At 50.9% G+C, this 14,675-nt stretch overlaps 1 protein-coding gene across 1 annotated transcript in view; it reads right to left on the bottom strand.

Moving 5' to 3' along the window:
• SMARCD3 (SWI/SNF related, matrix associated, actin dependent regulator of chromatin, subfamily d, member 3) overlaps window positions 1–14,284 on the bottom strand; it is a 197,454-nt gene extending 183,170 nt beyond the window's left edge. The window contains exons 1-2 of the mRNA XM_045005229.1: window positions 14,162–14,284; window positions 8,508–8,703 (exon numbers count right to left, since the gene is read on the bottom strand). The gene's annotated coding sequence lies outside the window, so the exon portion shown is untranslated. The remainder of the gene's footprint in view (window positions 1–8,507; window positions 8,704–14,161) is intronic.
• Between the last annotated feature and the right edge of the window lie 391 nt (window positions 14,285–14,675).

Genomic DNA, 14,675 nt, shown 5'->3' with positions numbered 1-14,675 from the left:
TCTAAATTTAAAGAGAGACTTAATTTAAAAAACACGTCTGAAAATCTTTCCTGGTACTGTCCTGGTATTGTCTTCATTCCCTCTCCAACTAACCAAAATTGTAGAAAATTTGGCATTAGCCTACATTTTGTGTAGAGCTGGTTGGTTGGCCAGGTGTCCCCTACCCTAGGCAGAGCCAGTTAGCAAATCAGTCACTCACTCTCTTGTGCAGTAACAGAGGGAAAATATTTTAAATTGGATGGAAAAGCCACAAAAAATGGTGGTGGTGTGTGGGGGGGTGTTGCATATTTCCCAACCACAAGTCTTGTTCCTTCATGCTTTTCAGGTCACAGCTTATCCCTGAACCATGGAGACCTCGGGGGTGGGAATGGAGCAGGCACATTGGTGCCTGAGGGTCAGTGGCTGTGGTTACTGAGCAATCTTAGTAGCTCACTAGATCACCTATTTCCTGGCCTGTTTCAGGGACTGAGGAGGGGTTACCAGTATATCTGGCCAGTCCAGAAGCTCCCGGGGATGCTGTTTATCTGTAAATGAGGATTTTCAAACTAGAAGGGACCATTATGATTATCTAATCAGACATGCTGCATAACACAGGCCAAACATCCTTACCCAGTAGTTTCTGCATCAAGCCCATAACTTCAGTTTAAGATATAGCATCTCATTTAGAAAGAGATCCAGACTTGATATACAAATTTCAAGTAATGGAGAATCTACCACATCCTTCAGTAAACTGTTCCATTAATTACCATTCCGGTAAAGAATGCATACCTTATTTCTAATCCAAATTTGTCTAACTTCAGCATCCACCCATTGGAGCTCATTCTGCCTTTTTCTGTTGGATTCAAGGCCATCTATTATCAAAATCTCTTCCCTATGGATACTTACAGAATGTGACCAATTCACTGTCAACCTTCTCTTGGATAAACTAAATAGATTGAACTTCTTTAGTCTCTCATATTAAGATTGGTTTTCCAGACCTTAAATCATCCTTGTTGCTATTTTCTGAACCCTTTCTAATTTTTCAATATCCTTTTTGAAGTGTGGACACCAGAACTGGATGCACTATTCAGTAATGGTCTCACTAATGCCATATACAGAGGTATTATTACAAACCTTGCTTATACATCAAAGGATTGCATTTGCCCTCTTAGTGACAGCATGACACTGGGAGCTCAGGTTAGTTGATTATCTACCATGACACCTAAATTCTTCTGTTGCTGCCCTGCAGGACACAGCACACCATCCTGTAAGTGTGATATTCATTCTTTGTTTCTAAATGTATGATGTTGTAGATTGCTGTATTAAAACGCATGGTGTTCAAATGGCACATTTTGCCAAATAATCCAGACTGATCTGTATAACTGACCTATCCCCACCATTATTTGCCACTCCACCACCTGCATATTTTGTTGGCAGTGATTTTACATTTTCTTCCAGATTTTATATTTTCTTCCCATCCCAGTTTGGAGAAGAGCATCAGTCCAGAATAGGGAACTGTTTCTTGTGTTCCCTATATCCACACCCAGTCTGAAATTAGGTCCAGAGTGTGAATGGCAATGTGGCAAGGTCAAGAGACAACCTGTAGGAAAGAGAGAGTAGATGGAGATCTCATACTATTGCATCAATAACAGGGGACTGGATGTGACAATCCAGGAGGCCCCTTCCAGTCCCATGTTCCTATCAGAGGTGGTATTAGCATGGATGTTGAAGATACTTAGTGTGTGACGAAGTCGGTATTCACCCATGAAAGCTTATACTCCAATACATTTATTAATCTAGAACAGGGGTAGGCAACCTATGGCACACGTGCCGAAGACGGCACGCAAGCTGATTTTCAGTGGCACTCACACTGCCCGGATCCTGGCCACCAGTCTGGGGGGGATCTGCATTTTAATTTAATTTTAAATGAAACTTCTTAAATTTTAAAACCTTATTTACTTTACATACAACAATAGTTTAGTTATATATTAAAGATTTATTGAAAGAGACCTTCTAAAAATGTTAAAATGTATTACTGGCACGTGAAACCTTAAATTAGAATGAATAAATGAAGACTCGGCACACCAATTCTGAAAGGTTGGCAACCTCTGGTCTAGAAGGTGCTGCAGGACTCTGATACTTAGGGCAGTAAATCCTGAACCACCATGTTACACCACATCCCTCTCATCTCCTCCGAGAGATTGGTCTTGAAGGTCTCTCAGGTCTCACAGGGCTCTGGAGGTGTGTAGATTAGCAGGATGCACATCTGAGATTTTTGGTGATTTACAGAGGACTTCCTCAAGATGCTCCAGACAAGACTGAAATGATGCTGGTTCTAAAGGAGAAATGCTTCAAAGAACTGGCCAAGATGACTCCACCTTCAACTGACGACATATAGCCCCCAATCATCAAAATGATGTGAAGCATCATGGTTGTGTTTGATTTCATAGATTCCAAGGCCAAAAGAGATCAATGTGGTCATCTAGTCTGACCTCCAGTATAACACTGCCTACCAAACTTCAACGTCAACTCTAGGCTTCACTTTTTAAAAAATGTGAGATTTATACACAAATGAATAAGAGGACCTCTATCCATGGCCCTTGACACCTATCCGTGGCAAAAGTGAGGATCAATGTTGTGATAACAGGATGGATAGACAGGGCAGGGCTAAGTTATGAAAGGCCTTGAAGGTAAGGACAGGAAGTTTGTGTCTGATACACTGGAGGAGGAGCTAGAGGACGGACTAAAAAGAAGGGTGACATAATCAAAGCGACAGACCAGGAAGATCATAGAATCATAGAATCTCAGGGTTGGAAGGGACCTCAGGAGGTCATCTAGTCCAACCCCCTGCTCAAAGCAGGATCAAACCCAACTAAATCATCCCAGCCAGGGCTTTGTCAAGCCTGACCTTAAAAACCTCTAAGGAAGGAGATTCCACTACCTCCCTAGGGAACCCATTCCAGTGCTTCACCACCTTATTAGTGAAAAAGTTTTTCCTAATGTCCAACCTAAACTCCCCCTCTGCAACTTGAGACCATTACTCCTTGTTCTTTCATCTTCTACCACTGAGAACAGTCTAGATCCATCCTCTTTGGAACCCCCTTTCAGGTAATTGAAAGCAGCTATCAAATCCCCCCTCATTCTTCTCTTCTGCAGGCTAAACAATCTCAGTTCCCTCAGCCTCTCCTCATAAGTCATGTGCTCCAGCCCCCTAATCATTTTTGTTGCCCTCCGCTGGACTCTCTCCAATTTATCCACATCCTTCTTGTAGTGTGGGGCCCAAAACTGGACACAGTACTCTAAATGAGGCCTCACCAGTGCTGAATAGAGGGGAATGATCACATCCCTCGATCTGCTGGAAATGCCCCTACTTATACAACCCAAAATGCCATTAGCCTTCTTGGCAACAAGGGCACACTGTTGACTCATATTCAACTTTTCGTCCACTGTAACCCCTAGGTCCCTTTCTGCAGAACTGCTGCCCAGCCATTCGGTCCCTAGTCTATAGCAGTGCGAAGATGATCTTCGCAGAAGTATAGTAACTCCTCACTTAACGTTGTAGTTCTGTTCCTGAAAAATGTGACTTAATGGAAATGATCTTAAGTGAATCCAATTTCCCCATAAGAATTAATGTAAATGGGGGGGTTAGATTCCAGGGAAAAATTTTCACCAGACAAGACATTATATACAGTATAAGTTTTAAACAATTTTAAACAAACAGTGTAACATTGTACACACCAATGAATGATTGTGAAGCTTGGTTGAGGTGATGGAGTAAGAGGGTGGAATATTTCCCAGAGAATGCCTTGCTGCTAAATGATGAACTAGCACTCATAGACTCGGCTGAGCCCTCAAGGGTTAATATGCTGTTGTCACACTCTACAAGGCAGCATGGACTGAGGCAGGAGGGAGGAAACACAATAGATGCATGGCAGTAGCTGCAAACACTTCCCTGCAAAAACTGAACATAACGAGGCCACGCTATCCAGCTGGAGCGCACCACTCCCTCCTCATGACAGCACATGCAAGGCTGCACAGGTGCTGACTTTCCAAAGTGCTGAGGGTGCAGGCATGTGTGTGTGTGTGTGTGTGTGTGTGTGTGTGTGTGTGTGTGTGAGAGAGAGAGACAGACAGACAGACATGCATTGACCCTTTCAGTATGCTGACTACACTTCAAGTACATTGCCCTTTTAAGCAGATCAGCCAGTTCAGACAGGAAGCAACAGCTTCCAGGCAGCTCCCTCCATTCTGTCCCCCCAGTCCTGTCCCCCTCCTCCACTTTGTGGAGAGGGGGTACAGAACAGGAGGGGTGGCAGGAGCAGGGGGACATCCTGATATCAGCACCCCCCCTCCCCAAAGCAGGAAGCTCCCAGGAGCAGCTCTACGGCAGAGGGCAGGGCAGGAGCAGGACAGCAGTGGGGGAAGGGACAGCTGAACAACTGCTGGGCAGCTATGGAACCACATATCTTACAAGGAATTTAGGGGAGCTGATGGAGGGGGCTCACTGCCCCCGCCCCAGGTTCTAATCCCCACAAGGAGGGGCTGCTCTTCCAGCGAATCCTGCAAACAGTGGACAAAGCAGGCAGCTGCCAAACAACATTATAAGGGAGCATTGCACAACTTTAAATGAGCTTGTTCTATAATAGATCAGCAATGTAACAACGTTAAGTGAGGAGTTACAAATCTATTTAGTATTCAATAAGGGGCAAGGTTGACAGTTGTCAAGGCCAGAGAGGTCATAGTAGTTAAGTCATGAAATGACCTTCTTCTGCCACCACTCTGACCACATCACCCAATTTCCTGAATCTCTTCATTAGTACTGTCATTGCACACTGTCATTTATACTTAGAACTGCCTCACACTTCTTATTCAACAAGCATCCTTGATCTCTTCCTTGAAACTCAAGGGACACTTATCCACTATATAAAGTGCTAGTCCTGTTTCCCCGTGTTAAGTTGCTAAATACCAGACATACTTGCCCACAGCATACCAGTCTCTGTGCTGGAAGCAGTTAATGAACCCATCTGAGGACATTTTTGAGCAATACACATTGTGAGATGAGAACATCTAGTAGTCACTATATATGGCATGAATACATTCTGGCGAGTGTAATACAAATACTTGTTAGTATGAGCTACACACACATGTATGTCTATTTTAGTTATTTACATTTGTCTAAAAGTAATTAACTATGCAGGATTACGGTACCTCTACACAACTTAAATACATACAAAGAGAGCTATCCATAAAAGAGATTTTGAATCCTTCCTATCTCAAAATATGAGCCCTTCCAGAAAACCCTAGGAAAAGAGTTGAGTCTTACAACATGCCCTTAACGTTATAACTAAGACCCTACTCCATTTGCAATATTGTGGAAGTTGCAGATCCCACAACATTAGGCTTCCACCGCTATTTGGATTTTAATTGGCTTACTTTGCACAGTCTGTAATTTTGCATACATTTTGAGTATGCAATTAGTGCAGTACTAACATACAATCCCTGTAAAATTTTAAAAGCAAAAGTGACTGGACTCTATTTCTACAGCAGTTATGTTAAGACTTTTAGTCTTCTAAATTTTATATTGTATCTGTCATTTTTTTTAAATGAATGTAATATAGTTGCAGCAAAATGTCTGGTTATCAAAAAAAAATTAGAGGCATAACATAATACTTGAGTGTTTATATCGTTCCAGCAAATTTTTCTTAAACAAATAGGTCTACTCTGGCTTTTCCAAATTACCGCTATTAATAAAGGTACATTATTACTTTTCCATGATTTTCCATGTCTTGTCTGCAACTCAGCCACAATTATTTGAAGATCATCCCACGATTCAAGTAGGGTCTTAGTTATAATGGTCCAAGCTTTGCTGGACAGGGTTTGGGAAATTAGCCAGGTCCAGAGTCAGAGGGCCCCTTAAGAAAAATACCCTGCCTCCAGCCAGAGGTGAAAGTAAGCCGGTACGGTCTGGTACGGCGTACCGACAAAAGCCAAAACGTCGTGCCAGACCACACCGGCTTCTGTGGCGGGGATTTAAAGGGCTCTGGGCTCCCTGTCAGGCCAGGATTTAAAGGGCTCAGAGCTTCTGCGGCTGCAGGGAGCCCAGAGCCCTTTAAATTCCCCCCACCCCCGCATCTCCAACAACCACGCTGGGGCCAATTCCCCCCCGCAGCTCCGGCAGCCGCGCTGGGGCTGAGATTTAAAGGGCTCAGAGCTCCCACGGCTGCGGGGAGCCCAGAGCCCTTGAAATTCCCCCCCGCAGCTCAGCGCCTGGGCTGGGGCCGGGATTTAAAGGGCTCGGAGCTTCTGTGGCTGCCCCAGCCAGGGTTTAAAGGGCTCAGGGCTCCGCAGCAACCGGAGCCCTGAGCCCTTTAATTTGCCCCGGAGCCCCCAGCCACCTCTGCAGCTGGGAGCCCTGGGTTGATTTAAAGGCCCTGGGGCTCCCAGTCACAGCCAGTGCCCCAGGGCCTGTAAATCTTGAAAGGCCCCGCCTCTTCCAGTTGAGGCCATGCCCCCTCAGGACTCTGGCAGTACCGGTAAGTTACTTTCACCCCTGCCTCCAGCTCTCTTCTGTTTAAAGCATCAGGCTTGAGATCTCTCACTGAACACCACTATAGCAACTTCACATTGGGAAAGAGGCAGGTCCCAAAACTTTTAGAGCTTTGTAGGTCAAAACCAACACCTTAAATTCCATCCCAAACTCAGACTCTCGAACACCAACACAATATGCTCTCTGTATGAAACAAATTGGCAGACAAACTCATTCAGCAGTAACTTCAGCTGCCAGATGACCTTAAGGTGTAAACCAATGTAGAGCACAGTGCAATTGTCTAATATTGAGGTGACGACGACAGGGACAACTGTAATGATGTCTCAGAATTGGAAAGCAAATGTTGCACCCTCCTTGCCAAGCGCAGATGGGAAAAAGCAATTTGGCTACAGCTGCTACTGGGGCATCTAGCGGCTGCCTAAGACCTAACACAGTCCCTAAATGGCAAACAAGCGTGATAAATGGCAGGTGCACTCCTTCGACCAAGCAGGCTGATAATCACTACCATTCTTTCCCGTTGCTTCCCCCAACATTCCAGCATTACCTTGTTCTTATCCGAGTCGAGCCTCTGCCAGCCAGCTTTCATCCATGCCACAATCTTTGCCAGATATTGAGCAAGAGTCCTTCATGAGGAGTCTATAAGTCAAGACTGTATGCCTTTCTAAAAGCCACGCTCTTGGGCTGGACGCAGAAATTCACTAGGTGTAATTCTCTGACCTGTCTTATGCAGTAGGTCAGACTAGATGATAATAATGGTCCCTTCTGCCTTTAAAAATCCATGAAGTGGTTCAGCTACACCAACTGGACTGGAAAAGATGAGGTATTAAGTTTTCAGTCATCAAGATCCAGTAACTGGAAGCAGAAGTTAGACAAATTCAAACTAGAAATAAGGAATAAATTTTTACCAGTGAGGGTAATTAACCATCAGAACAACTTACCTGGGCCACAGTGTATTCTCCATCACTTGGAATCTATAAAACAAGACTGGGTGTCTTTCACTCAACAACACACTCCAGCTCAACCAGAAGTGATAAACTTGATGCAGGAATCACTAGGAGAGATTCTCTGGCCAGTGTTGCACAGGCAGCCAAATTGGCTGATCATAATGATATAATCATAAGCTATAAAATTGTTACCTTCACTAGGGTAACACTGTGTTCTTCCACTACTCTTATTACCAATGACCTCTGAAGCGAACTTTGCAAGTCTAAGTAGGAAAAAAGGCACTGATCCAACCCGGAAAAGAGAAAACCGGTTAGAAAAACTGTAAAGAAGTGACCAAGCAACAGGAGGCAGTATGGCTCATCTGGAAATGCTCCAGTGGAAGTGACAAGAGGCAGAGGAATTGATACTAAAGATGAAAGAATTGAACTGGAGATTCCAGTATGTTGGTGTAAATGTAGAGTTAACCAATGGATAACCATGGAGGCCAGGGAGGGAGGAATAGCAGGCAGAGGAGAATTTACTGTGTGATGCTACATGAAGGAAATGAGAACTCAAAAAATGTTGGTTTAGGTATGGTGCAAAGATAAGCATGACACCTAGGCAAGTCAGTGACAGCCTGGCAAGCATCAATCACCCTTAGTCAACGGAGGAAGAGTTACTGTAAATGAACACCTTAAGCTCCTCCTCTTCCCTTCTCCCCCACAACAGGGGTTCATTTGCTCTCTCAGCAGCTGCCTCTCCTTCTCCAAGCCAATCTCCCTGCTTTGCCCATGTCAGTTTCCTCTCTACCAGCCATGATGGGAATCAACTCCTCCATTCCAGCTTATCTACCCCAGTATATTTGGATCTTAACTAACCAGATCACTAGCTAAGATATCCAGTACTGAAGGGGCACCTCGGTCTAGGACTGACTCCAGGCAACAGTCCTAACATGCCCAAGATCGCCAACCCCAGTCATTTTCCCTACCTCCCATGCAAACCATATACATTCTCCTTCCCACTAGGAACAATCCACTTTCCAAAGGGTTAAACCTACCTGTACCAGACTAGGTGGATGATGAAGGCCTTGAGTCACATGTGCTTGGAACAATGCAAAACAAGAAGCTTATCCAACTGTGCAGTGGGAGGTGGCTGGTTGGTTATGTCATGATGAATTAGCAGGGAAGGTTCTGATCTAACTGAAGCAGGAACTGCTGTAATGCAGCAAACCCAGGACACATTCGAATCCAACTCTGAAAGGATAAGGTAGGCAGTGAGTGGGAGGGAAGAGATGAACACAACACATCAGTGTGAACTTGCTGGGTCAGCACTGACCTGAGACGTACCTTTGCAACCTGTGAAAAGAAAAAGATAGAGAGGCTATCAGCCCCAGATGTTGAAGAAAGAGTGGAGAGTGTTTACTACTCTGAAACCTTTACTGATATTGCTGTTCCAAGTTATATTCCCACTGTTGGGCACAGCTAGACTACAGCTATTGGGAAAGTGAGCTAGTTCAGGAGCTGTAACAGTGTCAGTTTGCTGGTGTATAAAGAAGGGCTACAAAAGACAGACAGCAGAGTATGATATTTTAGCAGAGACACTGTTACCTCACCTGTACCAGGACATGGAAGGTGCGGAACTAGCCGTGCTAAGGCAAGTGAGGAGATGTAAATTCAGATGTATAAGGAGGGTAGGGTAAGATCCAAATATCCAGGGGTAGGTAGGCTGGAATGGAGCTGTTGATCCAGTTGTTTCTAGGGCTCATGGGCAACATGAGTGGGTACAGAGTCATTTCTGCCAGGCCAAGTCCAAAGCAGATCCTGCCATTCCTGGGGAAGGGGAAGCAGATCCAGCTCTGTCTGTGGAAAAGAGGATGTCAATACAGCTGCTCCTTGGGAAGAGTGTGATGATCGAGCTATGCCTGTGGAGGAGGGGTGGCACATAACAAACTCTGCAAGCCAGGGAATAAGGGGAGGCCGTATCACAGCAAGTGGAGAGAGGAAAACACAGCTGTGCTCATAGGGATGTACAGGGAGGATAGTTTAATACCCAGCTGTTGTTGAGGTGAGCAGGGCGCTCGCTGCTGATCCAGATGTTCCAAGAGCAGATGGACCAAGAGGAGAGGATGTTCATGTAGCAGTACTAAGTCAGCTGAGCAGAGCAGTGGTGTTCAGCCTGCTCTGTCATGGCAAAGAGGCAGCACCAACTCTGCCAGGGCTGAAGAGCAGGGCATGGGTCCAGATCCAGCAGCACAAAAACAAGGCATGGGCAAACAGGCAGAAATGGAGGTGGACAGGTGGAAAATGAACAGCACCAAAGCAGACAGTGCAAGAGACCAAGGTATGTACCATTCAGTGTGCAGTGCCATTCTGAAATAAGTGAGCAGCAATATCAGGTCAGAGGCACAATGTGCCAAAGCAGCTGCTGAGCAGAGCCAAGCAGGGGAAAGTGGACAGGGGGTATGGGACAGTGTGGGCAGATGGACTTGTTAACACTGCCCAGCAGGAGGGCCAGGAATAATTAGGAGGAGCTGGGCAGTACCACATAGTGGACTGTGGCATGAACTGAAGCAGGATCCTTTCATGGATTGAGAACTGGTTAAAAGACAGGGAACAAAGGGTAGGAATGAATGGTAAATTCTCAGAATGGAGAGGGGTAACTAGTGGTGTTCCCCAAGGGTCAGTCTTAGGACCAATCCTATTCAACTTACTCATAAATGATCTGGAGAAAGGGGTATAAAAAGTGAGGTGGCAAAGTTTGCAGATGATACTAAACTGCTCAAGATAGTTAAGACCAAAGCAGACTGTGAAGAACTTCAAAAAGATCTGACAAAACTAAGTGATTGGGCAACAAAATGGCAAATGAAATTTAATGTGGATAAATGTAAAGTAATGCACATTGGAAAAAATAACCCCAACTATACATACAATATGATGGGGGCTAATTTAGCTACAACAAGTCAGGAAAAAGATCTTGGAGTCATCGTGGATAGTTCTCTGAAGATGTCCACGCAGTGTGCAGAGGCGGTCAAAAAAGCAAACAGGATGTTAGGAATCATTAGAAAGGGGATAGAGAATAAGACGGAGAATATATTATTGCCCTTATATAAATCCATGGTATGCCCACATCTCGAATACTGTGTACAGATGTGGTCTCCTCATCTCAAAAAAGATATACTAGCACTAGAAAAGGTTCAGAGAAGGGCAACTAAAATGATTAGGGGTTTGGAGAGGGTCCCATATGAGGAGAGATTAAAGAGGCTAGGACTCTTCATCTTGGAAAAGAGGAGACTAAGGGAGGATATGATAGAGGTATATAAAATCATGAGTGATGTGGAGAAAGTGGATAAGGAACAGTTATTTACTTATTCCCATAATACAAGAACTAGGGGTCACCAAATGAAATTAATGGGCAGCAGGTTTAAAACAAATAAAAGGAAGTTCTTCACGCAGCGCACAGTCAACTTGTGGAACTCCTTACCTGAGGAGGTTGTGAAGGCTAGGACTATAACAGCGTTTAAAAGAGAACTGGATAAATTCATGGAGGTTAAGTCCATAAATGGCTATTAGCCAGGATGGGTAAGGAATGGTGTCCCTAGCCTCTGTTTGTCAGAGGATGGAGATGGATGGCAGGAGAGAGATCACTTGATCATTGCCTATTAGGTTCACTCTCTCTGGGGCACCTGGCATTGGCCACTGTTGGTAGACAGATACTGGGCTAGATGGACCTTTGGTCTGACCCGGTACGGCCATTCTTATGTTTTTAGGAGGCAGGGCCATGCAAGGCCAGGTGAACAATGCCAAGGCAGAGATAAGTGAAAGTGCCAGGCCTGGAAGGCAGAGAGCAGGGCTTGTAAGGTGGAGGCATGTAGTGACAACCTGCAGACTGAAGGGCAGTGCCAGGCAAGGTGTGGGGGGGGGCGGGTGCCAAGGCAGAAAGAACAGGAAACAGTGCGAAGAGTGTCTTTTGGAAGGCAGGAGTGAGTGCCAGGCTGAGGGCACAGCAGAGATACAGTGCTGGATTAAGGGTAGGGCTAAGGGTATCTCCCAAGGGAGGGGGCAGTGCCCAGCTTAAGGCAATACTAGGGGGGATCTGTCTTCTAGGGCCAGAGGGCAGTGCCAAGCTGAGAGCAATTCCAAGCAGGGAGTCTCTCCCCAAGGGAAGGGGGGCAGTGCTGGACAGAGAGACGTGCAGGGGACGGAAATAGTGGGAAAGAGTCTCTCACCCCCAGGACAGGTGGGGGTAGTACCAGGTATGTCTCTCTTCCAGGGCAGATGGGAGCAGTAGCACTGCCAGACTGAGCAGGGGCAGGAGAATTAATCTATCTCAAGGCAAAGATAGACCCAGCCCCCAGTGTATGTCTCACTAGCAGGGAATAGTGCCATGTAGGAGATGATATATCACAGAAACGGGGGTCTCTCCCAGAGGCGCTGCTGGGGCTGTGAGGAAGTGGTGTTGGATCTCTCCTAATACCAGGGGAGCAAGGATTGGGACTGGTCTCTCCTGGGCAAGGGGGCAGTTCAGTGTGGGGGGAGGTCAATCTTTCCTAGCAGGGGACAGTTCATTTGTCCCAGGAGGAGCCAGTAGGTAGTGGTTGGTTTCACCTGAGGGAAGTAGGACACAGTGCCTGGGGTTGTGGGGGGTTGGTCTCCCCCAGTGGGGGGCAGTACCCAGAACTGGATACAAGGGAAGGGGTTGGGGGGGTCCATCCCCAGCCCCCCCCCCCCACCAGAGGAAGGGGCTGGGATGGTATCCCTGGCAGGGGAATCAGCTGGAGAGTCAGTCTTCCTCGGCAGGGGGCAGAGGAAGGGGCTGGGGGTCGGTCTCCCCCTACCAGAGGAAGGGGTTGAGGGATCGGTATCGCCCAGCAGGGGAAGGAGTTGGGGGGGTCAGTCTCCCCTGTCAGGGTAAGGGGGCAATACCCAGGGCTAAGAGGTCAGTCTTCCCAAAAGGGAGCAGAGGAAGGGACAGTCCCAGGGCTGGGGGCAAGGGAATGGGCTCGTGCGAGGGAGGGGGGGGGTCGGTCTCCCCCTGCCAGGGGAAGAGGGTGGAGGCGGGACTGGTCTCCCCAGCAGCGGGCGGGGAAGGAGTTGGGTAGGCCTTTCTCCCCCAGCAAGGGAGGGGACAGTACCCGGGGCTGGGGACAAGGGGAAGGAGCTGGGGGTCGGTGTCCCTTGTGGGGGGCTGAGGATTTGGTCTCCCCTTGCCAGGGGAGGGGGCAGTACCCGGGGCTAGGGGCAAGGGAAGGAGCCAGGCGGTCGGTCTCCCCCTGCCAGGGGAAGGGGCTGGGGGGTCAGTCTCCCCCGATGGGGCACAGGGGAGGAGCAGTCCTTGGGAGTTGGTCTTCCCTGGCCAGAGGCAGAGGAGGGGCAATACCCGGGGCTGGGGGTCGGTGTCCCCCAACGGGGCGCAGGGGAGGGGCAGTGTTCAGGGCTGCAGGGAGTCAATCCCCCCAAAGGGAGAGGTGCAGGGGAGGGGGCAAGGGAAGGAGCTGGGCGGTTGGTCTCCCCCAATGGGGCGCAGGGGAGGAGCAGCACCCGGGGCTGGGGGGTCGCTCTCCCTGACGGGGCGCAGGGGAGGAGGCAGGGAAAGAGCGGGGGGTCGGTCCCCCCGACGGGGCGCAGGGGAGGGGCAGCACCCGGGGCTGGGGGTCGGTCCCCCCAATGGGGTGCAGGGGAGGGGGCAGGGAAGGAGCGGGGGGTCGGTCCCCCCGACGGGGCGCAGGGGAGGGGCAGCACCCGGGGCTGGGGGGTCGGTCCCCCCGACGGGGCGCAGGGGAGGGGGCAGGGAAGGAGTGGGGGGGTCGGTCCCCCCGACGGGGCGCAGGGGAGGGGCAGCACCCGGGGCTGGGGGGTCGCTCTCCCTGACGGGGCACAGGGGACGGGGCAAAGGAAGGAGCGGGGGGGTCGGTCCCCCCGACGGGGTGCAGGGGAGGAGCAGCACCCGGGGCTGGGGGGTCGCTCTCCCTGACGGGGCGCAGGGGAGGGGGCAGGGAAGGAGCGGGGGGTCGGTCCTCCCGACGGGGCGCAGGGGAGGAGCAGCACGCGGGGCTGGGGGTCGGTCCCCCCAATGGGGCGCAGGGGAGGGGGCAGGGAAGGAGCGGGGGGTCGGTCTCTCCCAATGGGGCGCAGGGAGGGGCAGCACCCGGGGCAGCACCTGGGGCGGGGGGTCGGTCCCCCCGACGGGGCGCAGGGGAGGGGGCAGGGAAGGAGCGGGGGGTCGGTCCCCCTGACGGGGCACAGGGGACGGGGCAAAGGAAGGAGCGGGGGGGGTCGGTCCCCCCGACGGGGTGCAGGGGAGGAGCAGCACCCAGGGCTGGGGGGTCGCTCTCCCTGACGGGGCGCAGGGGAGGGGGCAGGGAAGGAGCGGGGGGTCGGTCCCCCCGACGGGGCACAGGGGAGGAGCAGCACCCGGGGCTGGGGGTCGGTCCCCCCAATGGGGCGCAGGGGAGGGGGCAGGGAAGGAGCGGGGGGTCGGTCCGCCCGACGGGGCGCAGGGGAGGGGCAGCACCCGGGGCTGGGGGGTCGGTCCCCCCGACGGGGCGCAGGGGAGGGGGCAGGGAAGGAGCGGGGGGTCGGTCCCCCCGACGGGGCGCGGGGAGGGGCAGCACCCGGGACAGGGGCTGGGGGCGGGGCGGGGCGGGGCCGAGCCGGGCCGGGCCAAGCTACTCTCGCCGGGCGGGGGCAGCGGGACCCGCGGCGCCGCGCTCACCCTCATGTCCACGCTCCAGCCCGCCGGTCCCGGACTCTCCCGCTCGCGGGGCCGCGGCTCCGCTCCCGGCGCGTGCGGGGCGCCTGCGCGGCGATGCGGAGAACGGCGGCCGGCAGGGAGCGTCTGCAAAGTGCGGCCGTTAGGGACCGGGACAAAGAGACTCCCTCGCCACGGAGCGCGAGCGGGAGCCGGGGAAACTCCCGCCCCGGGAGGGCACTGGCCAAGACACCCCCCGGGCACCCGCAGCCCCGCCCCCCTCAGCCGGGCACTGACACCCCTTCCCCAACCCCTCAGCTAGGCACTGGCACCCCTCCCCCCACCTCCTGTCCCCGTCAGCCCGGCACCGACACCCCTCCCCCCACCCGCTGTGCCCCCCTGAGCCGGGCACCGACACCTCTCCCCTCCCTCCGCCCGCCTCACCGGGGCACCGACACCCCTCCCCCCACCCGCTGTGCCCCCCTGAGCCGGGCACCGACACCCCTCCCCTCCCTCCGCCCGCCTCACCGGGGCACCG

Source organism: Mauremys mutica, chromosome 2 (assembly GCF_020497125.1).
Source record: "Mauremys mutica isolate MM-2020 ecotype Southern chromosome 2, ASM2049712v1, whole genome shotgun sequence".
Lineage (NCBI taxonomy): Eukaryota > Metazoa > Chordata > Testudines > Geoemydidae > Mauremys > Mauremys mutica.
This window is presented reverse-complemented; position numbering and strand designations above follow the sequence as displayed.